The following is a 19,384-nucleotide window of genomic DNA, read 5'->3' as shown; positions in this document are numbered from 1 at the left end:
AGCACTTTTGTCATCAGACAGCCAGGTTTGCCTAATAATATTTACATCTTTCATGAATACTCTATCATCAACAGTCTCTCGTAGGGTTTTGGAGTTCGAAATCATAGGCAAGCAACATGGATAAACTACAGTAGCTGCCTTTTCATTTTTTTTTCTTTTTCTCTTTCCACTGATGTAAATAAACCAACAGGTGTTGTTTCAACTGGTAAAAAAAGCCTAAAAGGAAGGGGAATCACATTAGCATTTTTACAATGGATTAAGTTTTGATTAAAGGAAAGTTTGAGAGGCACAAAGAATAATAGCTTTAAAAGCACATGACACACTTCAATGTGTTAAGGATTTTATAGTCACCAACCTGTACAACACCCATAGTCTTCAGTAAAATTCAAAAGCAATAGAGATAGATATATTTGTTCATTCTGAACTGGATGTGACTTCCTTAAAAAGTGAACATTTACTTTCTAGAGCTGTGTAAGAACAGTTACAGAGTTTGCCCTTTAACCTCCTTGTTTTGGAAATTATTTTCAATATATTCTGAGAGCCAGACTCTTGTCTGATATCAAATTTTACTGTTATTTAAGATACTCTGTGATATATCATGCATAGATCCTATTCTGGCAGATATAATACAGTACCTATGGGAGATGCTTGTCCATCTCAAATGGCATCTGAAGTCCAGATTATCTCAGGCAATCTCAAAAGGAACTAAAGATCTGTGTATGATCAACCAATCCATGACATGTCGACTGCACCAATTAGATTTTCCTTGACTTTAACAGAAACCCCAGATCCTCTTGATTGCCTAAAAGCTTTAGAGACTTCTGAAGAAAAAGCCTACAAGACCAAGCTATATTTTAGCTATATTTTAGCTACTAATTTTTACCTTAAAGGCTAATTCTACATACAGGAAAGCTGCATTCTACTGATAATTTTAAAAACCCCAAATAAACAACAAAAAAATATTGCAAAACCTTTTTCTTATACAGCATTTTTTCAGGATTTCTCCATCCCAAAGAGGAAAAATCATGTACATTCTGGTTTAGTGACCACCAAAGTATATATAAATTAAGTGCCCTGTTCCAGCCAGGACTAGGTTAATTTTTACTGTAGCCAAGAAGGGGCTAGGACCCAGCTAAGACCTGGAGGTTATTCCCTACCACCTCATGACACTGCCAGGACAAGGGCAAGGGAATCTCTTTCAGAGAGTAGGGTCTCTTCCAGCTGAGTAAGCATGGCAGAGGAAGCAGTTGGGTAAAGTCAGTTCTGAGCATTTTGCATGTGAATCCCTCTCCTCTCTCTTGTACCCTTCTGTTATTAATATGGTTGCTGTTACTCTTCATTTTCTTATCCCATTGCTGTTTCCAGTAAATGGTTCTTTTCCCAACTTGTAAGCTTCACTTTTCGTGCCTTCGTTTCTCCTCTCCATCCCATCAGAGGGAAGGGAGAGAAAGAGGGAGGGGGAAAAGTAAGTAGCAGTGTGACCGGGACATAGTGTCACTGGGAGACTGAATTGTGGAGTACCATTCCCAAACCATGATATCAAGAATGGCTTTTGTGGAGGAGGGGGAAAAAGAGGGAGGAAGGCAGGCAGGAAGGAAGAAAAGAAGCAAGCAAGCAAGCAAACATTGATTTGTTATACAAACTGAATAGATAATAATGATTACTTTGAGATACTTTCCTACATTCATGTCAAATCAGACCAAAATATAAAGATAGCCATCTAAGGTTGCACATGTAGAAATACATGCTGGCTGACTCAGGAATGGGACTCAGGACACAGGACAAGGAAATCTGATGTGATCAAATCTGACATTGAATACAAGGGACAATGTATTTGCCTACACTCTGATTACCATCAGTTATTACTGATTAATCAATTGACTGAAGATTGAGGTTGAAATAGTGGAGAGATATTAATGGATAGATTATCCTCCATAACATCATGTACAGTTTTGAATCAAGCTGTAAGTCTCATATCAATAGTGGCCAGGCATTTCTCAGTATATTCTACAAAAATTTGATTATTTAATGTGTAGCTCTTTCTTGTGAAAATAGAAATTAATTCATGCAGAGAGATGATGTTTGAAGGTGATGTTTTCTGTTTCTGCTTGGTGTCATACATGTAAAATCTGAGTTTACATGCAGAGGAAAAAAAAGCAAATTAGGGAAAGGTAGAAAAAAATGACTGAAAAATAATTATTGAGGAATCAAAACTTTGCTTATATATTGTTATAATTTCACATTATATTCCTGAGCTTACCAAAATATTTCTTAGTAATAGGTTAATTTAAAATAACTTGGAGAAAAAAAATTAATTTTCTCATCAACATATTCTATAATTATTTTCTTCTTTTCTTGATGGTTTTTAAGTTTGGGTTTTTTCCTTCCATGATTATGGGTAACTTTTAAATGCTTACTGTAATGGGCCTGTTGCTAGTCAGACAAATTTTTGATAGTAGTTAGATACCTCACTGAAGTATGTCGCTGTAGGACACGTGAAAGCACAACCCGAGCCACCTGCTATTTTGCAAGGTAAAAGAGAGTGTTTATTTTCTGACTCCAACTTTTATACTTTTCCAAAGGTGACAGTGGATTGGAGAGTGAATGGGCCACCAACCACTTGTACATCAAGTTTCTCCAACCCCATGAAGGAATGTAAACAATATGTTGTTTACAGAAATTGTGTGGGAAAGTTTTCTAACAGAATGTAAACTCAGAAGGCTTTAGAAAAACTTAAGAATCAGGGCGACAAAGTATAATGCACATTTTTGTGAACTTTTGTTGAAATGAAACTCAAAGATAACATGCTTACTGCAATTTTTATTTGAAACACTTTTTTTGCCATCTGGATCTGAAGATACAATGTTTCTGTTGTTGAGAATCACCACCCTGAAAAACTAGCAGCACTTATGCAATTGCAATAGCTTGGAATCATAGCTCGGCAGATACCAAAGTCCGCAGATGATCCACCGAACGAGAGCCTGCGGCCTCTCTGTGGCAGTCTGACACTCTCATTTTCAAGACTAAGAAGATACTCAGGGACCTGTGCTACTGCTGGTCTTTGCTGCTATTAAGCAGAACTTAATAAAGTGACAATATTTTCAGTACTTTTACTAAGAGCTAAAAAGTTTTCTGCAGTGAAATTGATAAATATGATAAAAAAACATGGGTTAAGTTACTGCATTGCCTGAAAACCTCTCATTTAGATATATTGCATTTGTTTAATTAACACAGTCACTAGCTTTCCAAGTGAAATGAAAGTAAAAAGCTCCTACACATTATTCTCCTTTACTTTCTCATTAGCTGCAGCACTTTCTGACAAATATTGACCTGTAATTCTTTCCCTGTGCCAGAGAATTAAATAAAATATGAACTGCACACAATATACACCATCTGTCCAGTTTCACAAGCTGGTTAGTATGATGACTCCCATTGACTTTACTTCAAGCCCAAACTGCCCACAAACAAGAAATATTCATACATCACAAAGTATGCAAACTTTTCTTGCTTTTGTATGGCATAGTTCAAATACATTTCCTTTTTCTAATAGTATTTTTTATCCTAGATTGCTGTTTGCATGTGTTATCTCACCTGCCAAACTGGCTCATTCTCAGTCTGCTTACTCTAATCTGTTCAGAAATTCTTAATTACTGATATTTTATTTTTTCAGATACTTATATTTTGTGTTATCAGCTTCCTAAATAATGCAGAATTCTTTTTCCAGTAAACTACATCACATTTCATTTAATATATATTCATTTCTCTTCTGATCAAGATACTGGGTTGAATTTTCCTTGGTATGACATCATGCTACCAGCAGATAATGCCTATTTGTGTATTTATGTTACAGTATAAGGTGAATTTTTTTTTCCATTTTTTTTTCTAAAGTCTTTCTTTACTTACAGGTACTTATTCTTATTTATGCTTTTTTGTTTTCACTTGTCTTCATACACATTTCAGTCTATCTTTAATTAATTCGTCAATAATAGAATTCAGCTTACTCCAGTATCACATATCAGTTATGTGCATTGTTTATTCTTTTAATTTCTGATCTTGCTTTAGTCAGCTGATCTGTTTGAAGTATTCTACAAAGGCACGGTATATCAGTATGTCATATTTACCCTTTTGACACTGGTTTATGCAATATGTACAGCATATTTTCATCCTTCTCTTAACAGATGGGGATAGAGCTCTTTCACCATCTCTAATTTTCTAAAAGACCTTGTGGATCTCTCTTCTTTTCTTTGGAATTCCTTTCTTTTCCTCCTTTCAAATCTATATTTATCTATGTATCTTCAGATTAAGATATCTAAATATAGACATACATATGTCAATATCCCGGTGTCAGCCATGTGTCTAAGGTTCCTATGTAGTCAAGATATAGTCAATAGAGTAAATGGAGCCTAAAGAGTTTCCCCTCGGGTGAACACCAGAAGCTGGTCAACTGAAATGCTTTCTAGGCTTCACTGGCTGACTTTCTAAGGTCTTCATCTGTTTATAGCTAAATTTTTTAGCATCTGGCTCGCAGAGAGATATGTAATTTCAGGTGTCATCATGAAGCTGTATTGCAGGTTATGGTCTCAGTCCAGTTCCCCCATCATCTTCCACCGAGTAGTTCAATCCTGTGTCATCTCTCACCACTGGATGGAATTAACTCAGAATCCTTCAGTCCTATTAGTTGGCAGGTGTTACCTATTTTTCAGACAACTGAACTGGACCTTCTACACCCTTATGCAAAAGAAAATCCACACCTATTAAGGTCCTAAGCACCCACCTTTATTGTCAAAATGAATCATCTATATGACTTTTCCCATTACTTCTTTCTTTATTTTACCAAGCTCAGAGAGGATTTGGAGATGTACATTTATGTATCATGTGCCTTTCTTACCTGTTATCTTTCCAGTTTTCCTTACATGCTTGTGTGGAAAGAAAAGGATCTCAAAGCTCTATAGTGATCAGGAAAACAGACTAGCTGGGACTTTTTGACTCCTTGAATCCAGTGTTTTGGCTCCAGAAGGCTCTGGGCAAATGCACAACAATATAAGTGCCTCTGAATTCAAGAACATCTCTTTATCTGTTGAAAAATTCCATGTTCAGAAAGCAATCCAAGTTTCCAGAGCACCACATTTTGAAGTTCTTAACACATGAATGTATAGAGAAAAGAGAAATTAGAAAAATTATTTTTATTCTTGTGGTTAGAAAATTTTCCTTTTTAAGTTTTATTCTACACAATTTTCAGTACTATATATATGCTTGAATCAGGTGACCTAGAAATAAAGCAATAGCATCCAATTGCCCTTTTGCTCACTGTCTCTCTATCTCTTTCTCTCCCTTCCCCCCTCTCTTTCTTATTCTTTCTGTATCTCCACCTCACAGTCTTTGTGAAATGAAATCTGTGTTATTGACTTTGGCGTATGGTCTCGTTTGCACTTTAATTGGGGCAGAGGCATCTCTCATTAATCATATTTTAACAATCTCAAACAGAATTTTAGTAGAGTCAGGAGATCTTCTATTCCTGTTTTTTAAAATGGTTTAGTCCTGTGGATTGTCTCAGACTCAGAACAGCAAACACAGTGACAAATATGGTTGCTACCTCCAAGAACAATTTGTAACTATTGTCATACTTTTGTAAAAAAGTATTAATGTGGTCTGCAGCTAAAATATATGTTTAAAATTCAGATTATTAAAAGTCACATGTTTAATTCTCAATCTTGAAAGTAGAATTCGAAATCAAAGAGAGATGTGTAGAGAGTGAGTGGGCAATCTTGATACTTCTACAAAGAAATCACTCAAGCAGGTACTATGTTAATCCTAGAAGATGCATGCATTCTTCTCAAAAATGCTGCTTCTCTCAGGGAGTGCCATGAAGTGGAAAGAGTGTGGTTTAACGTTTCCAAAAGTAGTGACTGTGATAAAATACTGCAAGATGAAGGTGGCAAGGGCAGGAGTATGGTGTTATGGCAACAATGTGTGAAGAGAGGTGTGCGGCATGAAGGTGGAGAGCATGGGGTAATGCTGCTTTATGGACATGCTTGGGATGTACTAGCTGGTGCACAAGCCTTCCAAGGCAGTACCCAGTGGAAATCATAATGAGTATACAGGGTTTTATGTGTCCCCATGTAATAGGGAAATTCCTTCCATATTCAATTGAGAATTATTCCGCACCCACACCTATCTTTTGCTAGTATCTAAGAAAAACTGTTTAGCTTTTTGCATGTCAGTGGTGCTATATTTACACTCAATAGCTGTGGATGGACTATACTCTTCTTTCTCAGGAAGATAATTTGAGGAACTTTTCATAAGTCTACATTGTCCATGTGTTTTGCTATGTTGTGTTCTCAGAGCACTTTTATGGAAACAAGTAATGAGCCATCAAATCAAATAAAGTTCCTTCTCAATGTTCTGAATGTTAGCAAGATTACAGTAATTTGAGTTGATGTCCTATGCTGAAATGTCTAAAATCATTCTTTAAAATGTTGTGAAAAAATGTTGTGTTCTTCAATCCATACAAAGAACATGATCATGCTTCTGATCATAAAAATACTTTTTTCCTGTATCTCAACTGATATTTAAGAAGACATCCAGATTGCAAATTCACTTTGTTAAACTGATTAACTAACATACCTATAACATCCCCATAAGGGGGTGAGGGGATCTTTCATCCCCTTCTTATACTTCTTTTTAAAATACTTATAACATAATTGACAAGTTCCCCAGATTATTTTATTTTGTTAAGTGTTCTATGTGTGATATATGGCAGTCATTCACAAATACTAGCCTAAAGGAAGGAAATTTCTTGCACTTAATATGTCCTATTTCCTGACTTGAATATTTTGTATAGAAAAACATTATCCAGAGTTTTGTTTACGAACTCTACTTAGCAAATATTTTCACACTACAAAAGTAAGATAACAGCACTGCTGAGAAAAAGTGGTTGAACAGAGCAAAGAATTAAAATTGAGTTATTATAAGGGAATTATTAATGGAAATGCAAATATTTATGTCCCTCATTAAACTTGATGAAGGACCAAAGAAGAGGTGGACTAAGAGATAGTAAATGCTTATTAATAAGTCTCTGTATGTGGCTTATTTCTGGAGTTCCAAGCAACCTTGGTTTACAAAATAGTATATATGGTACCAAAGCACCCTATCTAACACTTTAAAGTGGAGTGGAAATCTTGAAATTCATATAGCAGTTTATCCGTCTGTGTGGTTGTGCTATTCTAATACCCACCTGAATTAACAGTAGAAGTTCTCTGATCGAAGAATCATAAAATGGTTTCATTTGGAAGAGACATAAAAGATCCTTTAGTTCCAACCCCACCCGCCCTGCCACAGGCAGGGATGGCATCCTCTAGGTAAGACTGCTCAAAGCCCAATCCAGCCTGGCCTTTAACACTTCAAGGGATGTTCCCTGGTATACATCAACATATCCACCTCTTCTCTGGGAAGCCTATTCCAGAGTATCACCACCCTCACAGGAAGGAATTTCTTCCTAATGCCTAATCTAAACCTGCCCCCTTTCAGGATAAAGCCTTTACCTTTTTTTATACAATCCTTATCCAAAAGAACAAGGATGACTTGTTTACTCGCACTCATCTCTTCATTGTATATTAATTTATTGAAAACAAATATAAATTAATATAAGTTAGCCATCAGCCTGCCTTTAAAATGTATATTTAAGTATTTTTCTCAGGAAATAAAGTTAACAATTTCTTGAGAAATTGTTTTTTTACTGCAACTTTTGAAAGAATATAATTGTATAAAGGTTCTGTTGTTTACGTAATTTGTGGAAAATAATATAATTCTGGGGATTGTAGTGCCAAACATGTCTATAGATCAAGTTAATTAGGAGTTTATAAACATGTCTTAAGTTGCTTTCCACAAAACATTTCCTTTAACTCCTGGCACATGTGTCTTGTGTAGAAATTCTGTTACTAGCTAGTGCCATATTTCTAACAAATCAATGATGTCACAAGCAGACAAATTAATCTAAAATGTGTGATAGAAAATATAGCACTGATCTTCAGAGGTTTTACCTTAGTTCCTTGAATTTAGCAATTATTTTCTGCCTTTTAACATCTACTTTTCTTCTGGGCAAATATATATTAAAAATTATACAGGGTCTGGCTGGATGATTAAAAGTCATTCTCAATTAATGGATGAATAATAACCATAACTTGTAATCTCTATGACTACCTGTAACTGAGCCCAAATGTAACATCAGTCCTCAAAAATCATGTTACTTCTTTCAAAAAAATTCCAAGAGAACAGGTCTAATTCTGTCCTCCTATATGTCATATGAATTTCCCATCATTCTCAACTCCACTACTGAAGGAAAGCAAAGCTGAAGTTTTGTCTTCTATTTCCTCTTTTGAATTCTTCAATACTTTAATTCACATCTTATATCTGTTTATGTCAAGATTTTTTCTCTATCTAGGTAATCTGCAGGTGAAGATAACTTATGAGAAATACAATTAAACTCTATACCCATTTATCTAGCACTGATCCAAAAACATTACCTGTTCACAGGAAGAGTAATATTATAATCTCAGAGTTTTGCTCTCATTTTTTTTTTTAAACCTTTCTGTAGTATTGTCGTTACAAACCACCTATTGCCACAATATTTTTATTAAGCCCTTCAAACATCAGGTCTGTTTCTTCCTATCTATTTAAAACAAAATATACTACACTAACATTCTGATAGACAGTCTTTGCACAGATAGAAATAACTGCACTGGAATCAGAAAAAAAGCACTAAAAATATTACATTTTTAATGCCTCACCCCTCCAGATATTTTAGCTGTCTTTCTTCATTTATGAGCACTAAGTAGAGCCTTTCACACCCATTGAAAGTAACCTTTCTGTCCTCTCCTCAAAATAACTCATTAATAAAGCAAAATGACAATATATTTTCCTTGATCCCATTCACAAAGTTAAAAGCAAAATTAAAGATTGAATTGGTAATATGAAAGATGAAATGGAGAAACTGTTCCTAAACTCAAAGTAGGCTTTTATCCTCTGTTCTTTTATCCCTGTCTTTACAGAAGAGAAGTGCTTTCATTCTTACCATAGGAGTAAAATATACCCTATATTTTACATTTTCAAGACATCAGAGCTTTTTGATTGTATATTTATGGAAACGGGAACTTGGGATGGAGTTGCTTAGCTGTATATCAGAAAGTCAATGTCAGTACTTTCCTATTAATGAATTTGCTTCATGTAGGAAACTTCATTCAGGCCGTTCAACACATGAACACTTTCTAAAGGTAATCTGCCTTTATTTTTACTGAAAATAACCTGAATCAAATTCCTTAAAATGAATATTAGAATATGATGCATAGTACACAATTGCATGTGTACTAAATTGTCAAAATCTCAAAGGAATCCCAGAGGATAATCTGAAAGGTGTTTCAATGATAGATTATTTCTGACACCAGTTAGAAAAAATGTCAAAAATCTCATTTGTAGCATGCTATGTAATAGAAAAGTTACCCATGGCATTACAGTAGTAGGTGTCATGATATGTATCTAATATTGTAAAAGGCTTGAGCAGATTTTGCCAACACAGCAGTTTAGCACCTCATCAATATTTTCAACATCAGATAATTGGGATTCTTCCAAACACTGAATTGTGTAACTGAAAAAAATCCAATACAGAGAATCTGATTTAAATGTATTACTGGATTATACAGATGGAGGTACATCACTTTTTTAGCACCCAACATAAAGTATCATTGAAGTGAAAGACTTATTATGAATTTGTGTTTTGATGGTTTATATCATTTAAATAATGAAATAATCTGGTCTATGATACATATCTGATCTATTTTTCACCTGACCTATCATTAGGAATAAAGAATATCTAAACATGTAGCTTTGACATTAGGCTGTGGTGCTACACTTAGTGTGTCTGAGGATAGGAGACTCCTCAGTTAGTGAAACAATTGCATGTGGACTGAACAAATCAATTTGGTACTTTTCAATGCTGGAAGGGCAAGACCACTGTCATTAGAGATGCTTAGGATTTAGCTAAATGTATTCTGGCAGCTCTGCTAGCTATATAAATTTGAAGGAGAAAAGTATAGGATGAACACCTCCAAATTATGCTGTGATAACACTGGTCAGAATCTAGATTAATTTATTGTTTTCCTACTGATAGATACCAGAAAAAAAATGCATATTATATTTTAAATGGATATTCATGTCTTGTCAATAAATGGTATGTTCATGATCTTCAGTTTTTATGTACCTATTTGGCCAGCTCTGAGCATGCTGTAATTTCAAAGACCTGTGGCTGTATTAGCATAGAACAGAGCCTAAGACTATAATAGATGTACCATAGATGGCAAGGCAGGCAGAGCAAATTTGCATCATATGAGTCAATCCATATAATGGCTATAGGAACTTTCAGCAGCAGCACTGCTATGTTTCCTTCATACTAATTTATTTTCTAGATACAGATGATGCTTTTTCCTGTTTCTAAATTATGCTCTTTAAACAAGAATATATAAATAATAGTATTCCATTCCACAGGAGTTATACTTTGGATTTTTGCAGGAATTACTTATCAGAGAATATAAAAATTTGCATAATTTAACTGGAGTGTGCATGTTCTAGAGCATTATGATAGGAACATGAGACTAAGGATGAAAAGATACTTGAACATAGGTTTATTAATGGGCTTTTTGTTACTTTCTTCTGTAAATACCAGTTTGCGCATTCAAATACCTGAGTTCTTCAGAAATTATTTTCAGTAGTAGGCATGCTATCCCATTCTTCATGGCCAATGGAAAATTGTAGCCATATTTAAAGATTTTTTTCTGGAAACCAAGATTTTCCATTTTTTATAACTGTCAATTCTTTCTTTACTCTTTTGCAAAAAAGATTATTTAAATCTTATAAACAGTAGCACTATGATAATATCCTGTGAAATATTAGTCATTAAAGGGTGTCTTTCTAGAATAATCAAGGAGATAACGAAGATATGACAAAAGCTTATGGCTGGACTTCTAAGAGCTCCTTGTTTTCTAAATTTCCAGGACCTATCAGAATATTTCCTAGTAACAGAGGATCTGCTGAGATCTCCCTTACAATATTGAAAACACATTTTTGTAATGCGTTCTTTCCTCTCCTTACAGTCACATATCACCTCATTTGTGATTAACATTAATCAGTCTATTCAGGCTTAAAAGTAATTTCTTTTGAAGTTCTGCATGCTGGTCTGAAGGAAAGTATTATGGTTTTCCTTTATGTATATGAACAATGGTGAAGCAAGATATCCACTGCAGATAAAAATAGTCCATTAATAACAGTAACATGGAGCACTTATATGATGCCTACTATCTGCAAAGCATTTACAAACAATATCCAATTAATCTTCTCTAGTTACTCAGTGTAATACATTCATTACCTAATGGATCCCAAATCTTTAATGCAACAGCAAATCTTTAATGCAACAGCAAAGTTTCTAAAGGTCTGAGGACAGCTTTTGCAGCTGAAGTTCTCATTTTACTGATACTTGTGTTTTCTGAGCAGGAACACACTAGGACAATTTCTTGGACATAGGGTCTGTAAAGGTTTACTCTCAGTGATTTCAACTCCTGGAGCAACAGGTGCAGGATCTGACTGATAACAGCTCTTTCATAACAGCCAAATTAATAATTATGAAAGGGAAACTCCAATGTGAAACTTAGGGGTACTTCAAGGAAAAAGAGTTTTGAATGCATGATTCTACTATACTTTTAAAAATCGCTACAAAATGGTATCAAAGATAGGTTTTCCCTATGAGTTAGTAAAAGAAGATTTTTTTTTTAAGTCAGGAGAATCCTGATTTTAAAAGATATTGCCATGTTACCATGATTCCATGGCATTTTCCACTTTATTTTCTGACATTAATAGCTTTATCATGAATGTTCTCTAAAGCAAACCAAGGGTAAATAGCATCAGAAATGCTAATCTTGGTAAATTTTGAGGCCTTTACAATATTCTTCTGCTCTTCAGACCAGCAAGTGTTTTCCAGCATTGTCTTCAGAATATGGAGTGATTTCTTCACTTCTTAACTTTAGCCTTCTGAGTTGGGAGTTGTTTTTCAATGTTTATTCTTCGAGAAAAATAGATGGCATATTACTAGCTAGCCAGGATTCAGTTGCCTAAAGAGATACCTACAGTCCATGGGGATGCCATCTACTCTGTCTGCCTCTCCAGGGCCAAAGGACATGCTGGACATCTGCTGCACCTTCCTAGATGAGGCCCACATCTCCTCAGCCTTTAGATGGCATTTCTTATTGTTTGAGGAAGTGAATGCCTTCTATCCTGTCCCTCTGGTTTGTACATCTGATGAATCACTTGTGCACCCAAGAGACAGAGGAATGCCTGCTTGGGTGCACAAGCATGCACAGTCATGATACTCTAATTTTCAAATACATTTTCTTACACTTCAGAACAAGTAGCTGATCTCCTTATTAGATATTAATCACAGATGCACATGCATCATCTTAATTTTCATTTAAATTTTTTTTCTCTAATATTTGGACAACAACTTTACCTCTTTCCTGTGAAATCTTTTCTTTTTGTTATTAATTTATTACTGCTAATAATTTTTTAATCCTAAAAGTAAGCATAATTCAATTAATTTTCCAAGATGGGGGAACACATGTTACAATACAGTGTCCCCCCATGCAGCAAGTTTTTTTTTCTATTTTTTCTATTTTCTTTTTTTCTATTACACAATATTTTATTTTCAATTACACAAAAATTACAATTCTTTTCTTTCAGTGATATCAGCCCCCTTAACCCTCTTGTCAATGAATTCTCTCAGTGCTGCAAGAAAAATCCATCCAACTCAAAGGCTTCTTCATTTTCCTGTAAATTCTTTTAGGTGGAGCTTTATATAAGAAGAAGGCTATGTATTCCTTAGCTACATTCCTTAGTTTGTGATCATTACCACGTGAAGTCAGCCTTGGCATCTCAGAATACTTGACATTCTTTGTACAGATCAACAAACCATTTAAAATTGATCACCTAGCAGCTGAAAGGTCATGTCTCATTGTATTCAGTAGTTTTGGACTAAAAGTATAGAAAAAAACCCTCAGAAGCTGTGTTCCGTTCCACTCTTCTATTAATCTGTATCTCCAGCAAAAAATTGCCTGGCTTCCAAAGGACATAGTCTTAAATGGAAATCCAATTCATTCTATATTCTAAGGAAGAAAAAAAAATTAAGAATTATTTGTATGTCATTAAGGATCTTATTATCAAAAAAAAGGTATAAGTATTTTGTGCTAATTTTCACTATTCATACTAACAAAGTAAATACCTTTTTTTAAAAACCAAATAAATCCCCTATATACCCTATGGATTTTCCATTAATCTGTCCCCTACTGCCCCTTTGTTGGCAGGTTAATTCACACTTATCAAATTCCATTGGACAAATGCATCTTCTTGCTATCTATTCAATGGGTTGCTTCCTGTATCATTTATGTATCATCATATAAGACATTCTAATAAACTTACTATCAGATGATTTTACTTAGATTTTAAAATCTTAAAAAAGAAAACTGAGAAATTTGTTTGAATTTGATATTTCACTATTGCTGAGAACCAAATTTCATGCAGACTTCAGTTTTATATGCCATTTAAATAGATTCCCATTGAGAAGATGCAATATAATGCCATAAATGCAATAGTATAATTATTCCTGGTAGCGGGGATAAGACTGTTGAACCCATTCCTTAAAACTTGATGGCTTGCCCAAATAGTAAACATTTTGACTAGCTAATTCTGTAGCCTTGAGTAAACATTTCATCCATGTTGAATTTATGTACATTCTTTTGAAGTTTCTAATAGAAATTATATCTTTTAAAAACATTGAGAAGTGTTCTGTTATATAAGTATTCTGTTAGCTCAGTATAATCTTCCATCTCTATTTTCAGTTAATGTTGCATTTTATCCCTACACTCCTCATAATGTCTCTCATTTCCCTTTGAATAGTACAGGCACAAATTTTCCCAAACTCATTGTAAGAGCACTATAGAATATCAGTCTATTCTATACATTGTAAGATTTATGGAGGTTGCTGTGAAAGGTCTAGCTTTTAGTACAGAACGATAGCTACTGGATAGTTTTGCAAAGACAGCTTTCACAACTCTGTGCCTAACGTATTCCTTATGAAACACCACACAGGTTTTCAACAGGCACCCATAAAAGAGGGTGTCCGTTCAGTTACCCACACAAAGACAACCCATATCCTTCAGGAATGTTCCAGCTGTTTCAGACATGCATGTAAGATGGAAGGTAAAATATAAGATTTACAGGAGATCTGTGCTTTTTGGAGCAATGTCTTGAATCCAGGAGAAATAGGATAAGGTCCCAAAAACCATTCAATTCTAGATGCCTGTGTTTAGTGTATGAACTAGGCCTAGATCTTCTTGAAGCAGTGGACATAAAAGATATTTTCATATTTCAGTCTTAAATAATTTTCCATCTTTAGCATATTTTTATGAGATAGTACAGAGAATCAGACCCCCCAAAACCAAATACAAGCTGGTTTTATTCAGAGATAAATAAGGTGCCTAAGCTATCTGGCCAAGGACAGAAATTTTTTCTCTTCCATACAGTGTAGTGGTACTTACCATGGAGTTGGTGTGTAACCTGATTTACAAGACCATGTAATAGAAAAGAAATGTATTTGATAGTTTTTTAGAATACTTAGCTGCTTGCACTTTTGTATATTCAAACCCTCTGCTTTGGTCAACAAAATAAGCTATATGAAGCCAATATTATGTCTCCCTTTGTTCACTCTAAGATCATGTTAGGCCTTTTAATCATTATGCTGTTCTTGGTTTCTGCTTTGTCATATATTCTGTTCCTCTGCCATCATTTATACCCTGGAGGGCTTATTGATTCATGTACTCTTATAATTAGAATATAGTTTACAGTCTACAGGTTAACCTTTAGTCTTTATACAGTCTGTATGAACAAAATTAGAAGCTGACTGTATACAATCCTGGTTATTATTTAACCTGATGACACTTTCAGTGAAAGTCTAGTTTATAAATGTTTTCATCTATAAATCCTATTTAATTACTTCTAAATTTGAATGCCTAAAAATATTTAAGCTCCTTGTTTTCATTGCTGTTTTCACACCCATCTGAATCCAATGTCACACTTCATTTGAAACCAGCAAATAGACATGTCTACAACTGACTGTCATGTTTACCTCCTGAATTTCAGAGCTTCATATTTATAACAATGCTGCACTCTTTTACTTAGTGAAATGATTTCTACTTCCCTTCCCAGAACCTCCCTTCCCCAGGTAATGCCACACAGGATCGAGAATCATTTTGAAAGAAAACACACTGTGATTATATTCTGATACTGTGATTAAGCCAAAGCACACAACCTTCAAGTTAAAAAGCTGGCCTTGCATAATGAAGAGGTGCCCTTACACCCTCACAAAGACAAAACCAGTTTGTAAGTTACTCAAGTTTTTTTCTAGAACTACAAATTAAAAATTTTTGGTCATGATTTTTAAGACAATGCATATGATTATTCCCAAAATAATATAATGGGCAACCTTCACAAAACAGAACACCTTCTGTGATGTTGATACCATATTTTGCAAAACTCGACTACTGCATTTTGACCAGCTCTTAGTTAAAATAAAGTTCATGTCACCAGGGGCATTCTTCAACTAGTTTTACTTTCCAGTTCCCAGCAGTGCTCTCTCATTTTACAACTTCTCAAATACAAACATATTAGCCATTTTATTGTTGCTGGGAGTTTGACTTGCAGCTTAAGATACATTTACAGCTGGAAGTTTAATAGATTTTCAGGTCTCTAAAAATATTTCTGACACTTACACGCAATGGATGAGAATGGCTTTAATGACACTTGTAGGAATTTCTGACTAGGGATTTCACAGAGCTCAGTCACTGAAAAATAAAGAGTTTTCAAAAGCTGTAAAAAACTCTGGCAGTTTCAGTCATTCAGGAGTCTTATCAAACAAACGGAGAATTCACTCAAAGCATTTTATGATGGTTCTACTTATTATGTTAATGTAATGTTTTTTGCTAACTAAGAGAAAAAAAAGCGGTTTCCTTGTTCTGTTTTGCATTAGTTCAATATATTAATGAGGCTGTTCTATAAAGACAGAAGAAATATCTCAGAGTTTATCAAAATTATTGATTTACATCTTCAAAAAGGTAAATTTTTAAAAATAGCATTGAAAAAAAAAGGATACAGTGGCACCTAAGACATAAATTACTGTCAAATAAAAAAAGAAAAAAACTCCTCATCCTGGTCAAAAACACCCTTTAAAGTATCTCAGTATTTGGCAGTTTCCTTGTTTCTTTCTCCTTTAATATTTTCAAGATTTTCTTTCCATATTGCTGTATGTAGTCTAGTATTGAGGCCAAAATCGTCTTCTTATTTAAGTCAAAAACAGAATCCCTTTGTCAATTTAGAAATCAGATATTTGAGATCTCAGATCCATGTAACTGGAGCTTTTTCAGTAAAGAAATGAAATTACTTAAATCCTCCAAAATGCTTTAAAGGTGTAGCATTAAAGTTTATCTTAATAAAATACGTAGGGTAAGTGAATCAGGGAACTGCTTTTGTCCCGAGCTTTGTGTTTTGATTGTGTTGCAACTGTGTTGATCTCACAATTGTGAAAGAGATCACATACATTGAGAGAACAACCCAGCGTGTGAGCTAAAGTTATAACATCATAAGATTAGTTGGCATTCACCAATTTGACAATCTATTTTAAAAGAACACCTAGATTAGGAAAATGCAATCTGTTTGGCTTTATGTACTTCTTGACAGAATGTGGCTGTCTTACCCAAAAGATGTAATTGTTTTTGTTAGTCTCTCTTTCATGCCTGATATAATTTTCAATCAGAAGAAGAATAAGGCTAAAATTCAGTAAGTTTTTTACAGTAAATTGCACACTTAGGGACACCTTTTTTCAATTCTTAACACTGGATAAATAAAACGTGCAATTACAATAATGAACACCTATATGCATTAACTCATAATTAACTCCAGCACTACAATGCTTCACACATATTGTATCTGTGTGTGTAGTACATAACTGTATATATGCGTCAGTATAGAATATGTATATCCTGAAGTCATATATAGGAAAAACAGAAAACTGTGTTGCCTTATGGAATTATTATGATGATAAGTGTTGAAAACCATATTCTTGCTCATAGTCAATGCTTCACAAACAAAAACAAAGATGAAGAAGGCAAATTCAGTCATTTCATCTAACAGTATCATAACAAGCTATCACCTTTCATGTATCTGCTGCTGAAAATCAAATAGATTAGTGAAAGATGATCCAGATGCTTTGACAAGAAGCTGTTCTACAAAAGGTGGCCAAACATCTCCTGGAATTGTGTTGCAGGGAAAAAAAACTTGTGTTGCCCAAGGTTGGGGGATTTCAAAATTGTATGCATGCACTGTATTCACAAAAAAAGAATGTAAGGTTATATAAAACACCTGTTTATATGTGTAATGCAAATCTCAAATGTATGTTATTAATTCTCATCTCTGTTGCCAAGAGAAACTGTCCCTTACACCTATTTGAAACTGAAGTACACAATTATTAACAGAAATAGTCTATAGTCAGAATGCAACTCAAAACTGATTTGTGTGCAAAAAGAGAGTTGTTTTTCCTCAAAAGTACATTCTTAAATAAAAGAGAGTTGGAAATAAAAGGCAAACTGCACCTTGAAGTGAAAGAACAGGAGCAGATGTCCTTTAGCTGTGTGTTTTATTGATTTATAAACACTCAGTCAGGCTACCTCATCTCTGCAGAGTAATTTAGATATGGGAAAATATCTGTGAAATATATTGATTGCATTATTGATTGAAAAGCCAATTGCTGTTGCACTCCTGTTTTACCATTTAAGTCCTGACACATTTTGACATATGAGCCAGCTGCGACTACTGCCTCGATACTGCAATGAGATAATGTGAAAGCTGTCATAACCACTTCTGTGTCAGCCACAAGGATTTACAGCACACTAGTGCTGCTATTTAGCTTGTTCCTTAACCACCTGAATAATTAAGGTTTGTTAAAGCTTTTGCTGTTGCACATTTGGTTTATATATGTGCTGTTTTTATGTTTCCTTTCACACTGGATTGATACATCATGAACAAAAGAAATGTAGAAACCAGGCTCTTATTATTCAAAGCTTATACACGTGGGGATGATTGTTTCTGCTCAAATATTTCTCTCCACTCCATGAGGAATTTGGATTTTACAACATTTCGCAGGGGAATTCTCACTTGTTTCCAGATCAGTTTACACTCAGCAGCAATAAATCAAGGGAGGACAGAAAAAAATCCTCTACAGCCTATTAACAACTCTGTCATTTATTTTGAAATCTGAAACGTTGGAAAATACAATGAAAGCACAAACATAAAGCAACTTATTTGGTATTTTTCATATTGAAAAAGTACTTTTATATTTATTTATCTGTTGTTGAAATTTAAATGATACCAACAAGATTTTTTGAGCCCAGATACAAAATACAAGCCTAATAAAATGCATCCTTGAAGAACAAAAGAAAATTTTCCTTTACAAGCACCACATTTTATCACGGCAAGTGAACTATACAGTTTTATCACCTTCTTTCCTATTCTTATTTGTGAAATAAGAAGGCATTTTCATAGTAGCTTTAACTCATTTCTTTTACTATAATCAATACAGACTTTTATTTTTCCTAAGGAGACTGGTTATACTGCTAGAATCATAGAATCAGAACATCCTGAGTTGGAAGGGGCCCATGAAGATCATCAAAGTCCAGCTCCAGTTCGTTCATGTTCAGTTCTTGTTCATTTTCAGTTGTTTATTTCATGAACTTTTGACCAGATCCAGACCTCCAGGTACAATCCATGTGCAACTTCTGCGCCCTGACAGAATGCCATAGATTTAAATGTATTCTGAACATGTCCTAGGTTGTACCTACCTACCTCCAGCAACAGGACTGGACTCTTGCTTGCATATTTTTCATTATGATACTTGTATTTCTCCCCAAGGTACCGGATGAACTCTAGACATTCTCTGGACCTCCTGTTTGGAGGCACTTCTTGTGAGAGAATGGAATGTAAATGGTAATGACTCAAAACAATCTGCCATTCGAAATGCAGGGGGTGCTTTGCTGACAGTGTGCAAGGCACAGCCCAGGTGCAGGGAGGGTGTGCGCACAACACTTTGTTTGTGCAAACCCACAAGCTGGGTTTTGAGCCAGATAAGGGAAGAAGCCAATCATGCCAGTGAGCTCTCTTACAGAAATGGCTCAGGTGTAAAATTTCCCCACTCCCCAGCAAAGTACCAGAACATTCACACGTAGGCCCAAGAGTTTTCATCCCT

Source organism: Taeniopygia guttata, chromosome 1 (assembly GCF_048771995.1).
Source record: "Taeniopygia guttata chromosome 1, bTaeGut7.mat, whole genome shotgun sequence".
NCBI lineage: Eukaryota > Metazoa > Chordata > Aves > Passeriformes > Estrildidae > Taeniopygia > Taeniopygia guttata.
This window is presented reverse-complemented; position numbering follows the sequence as displayed.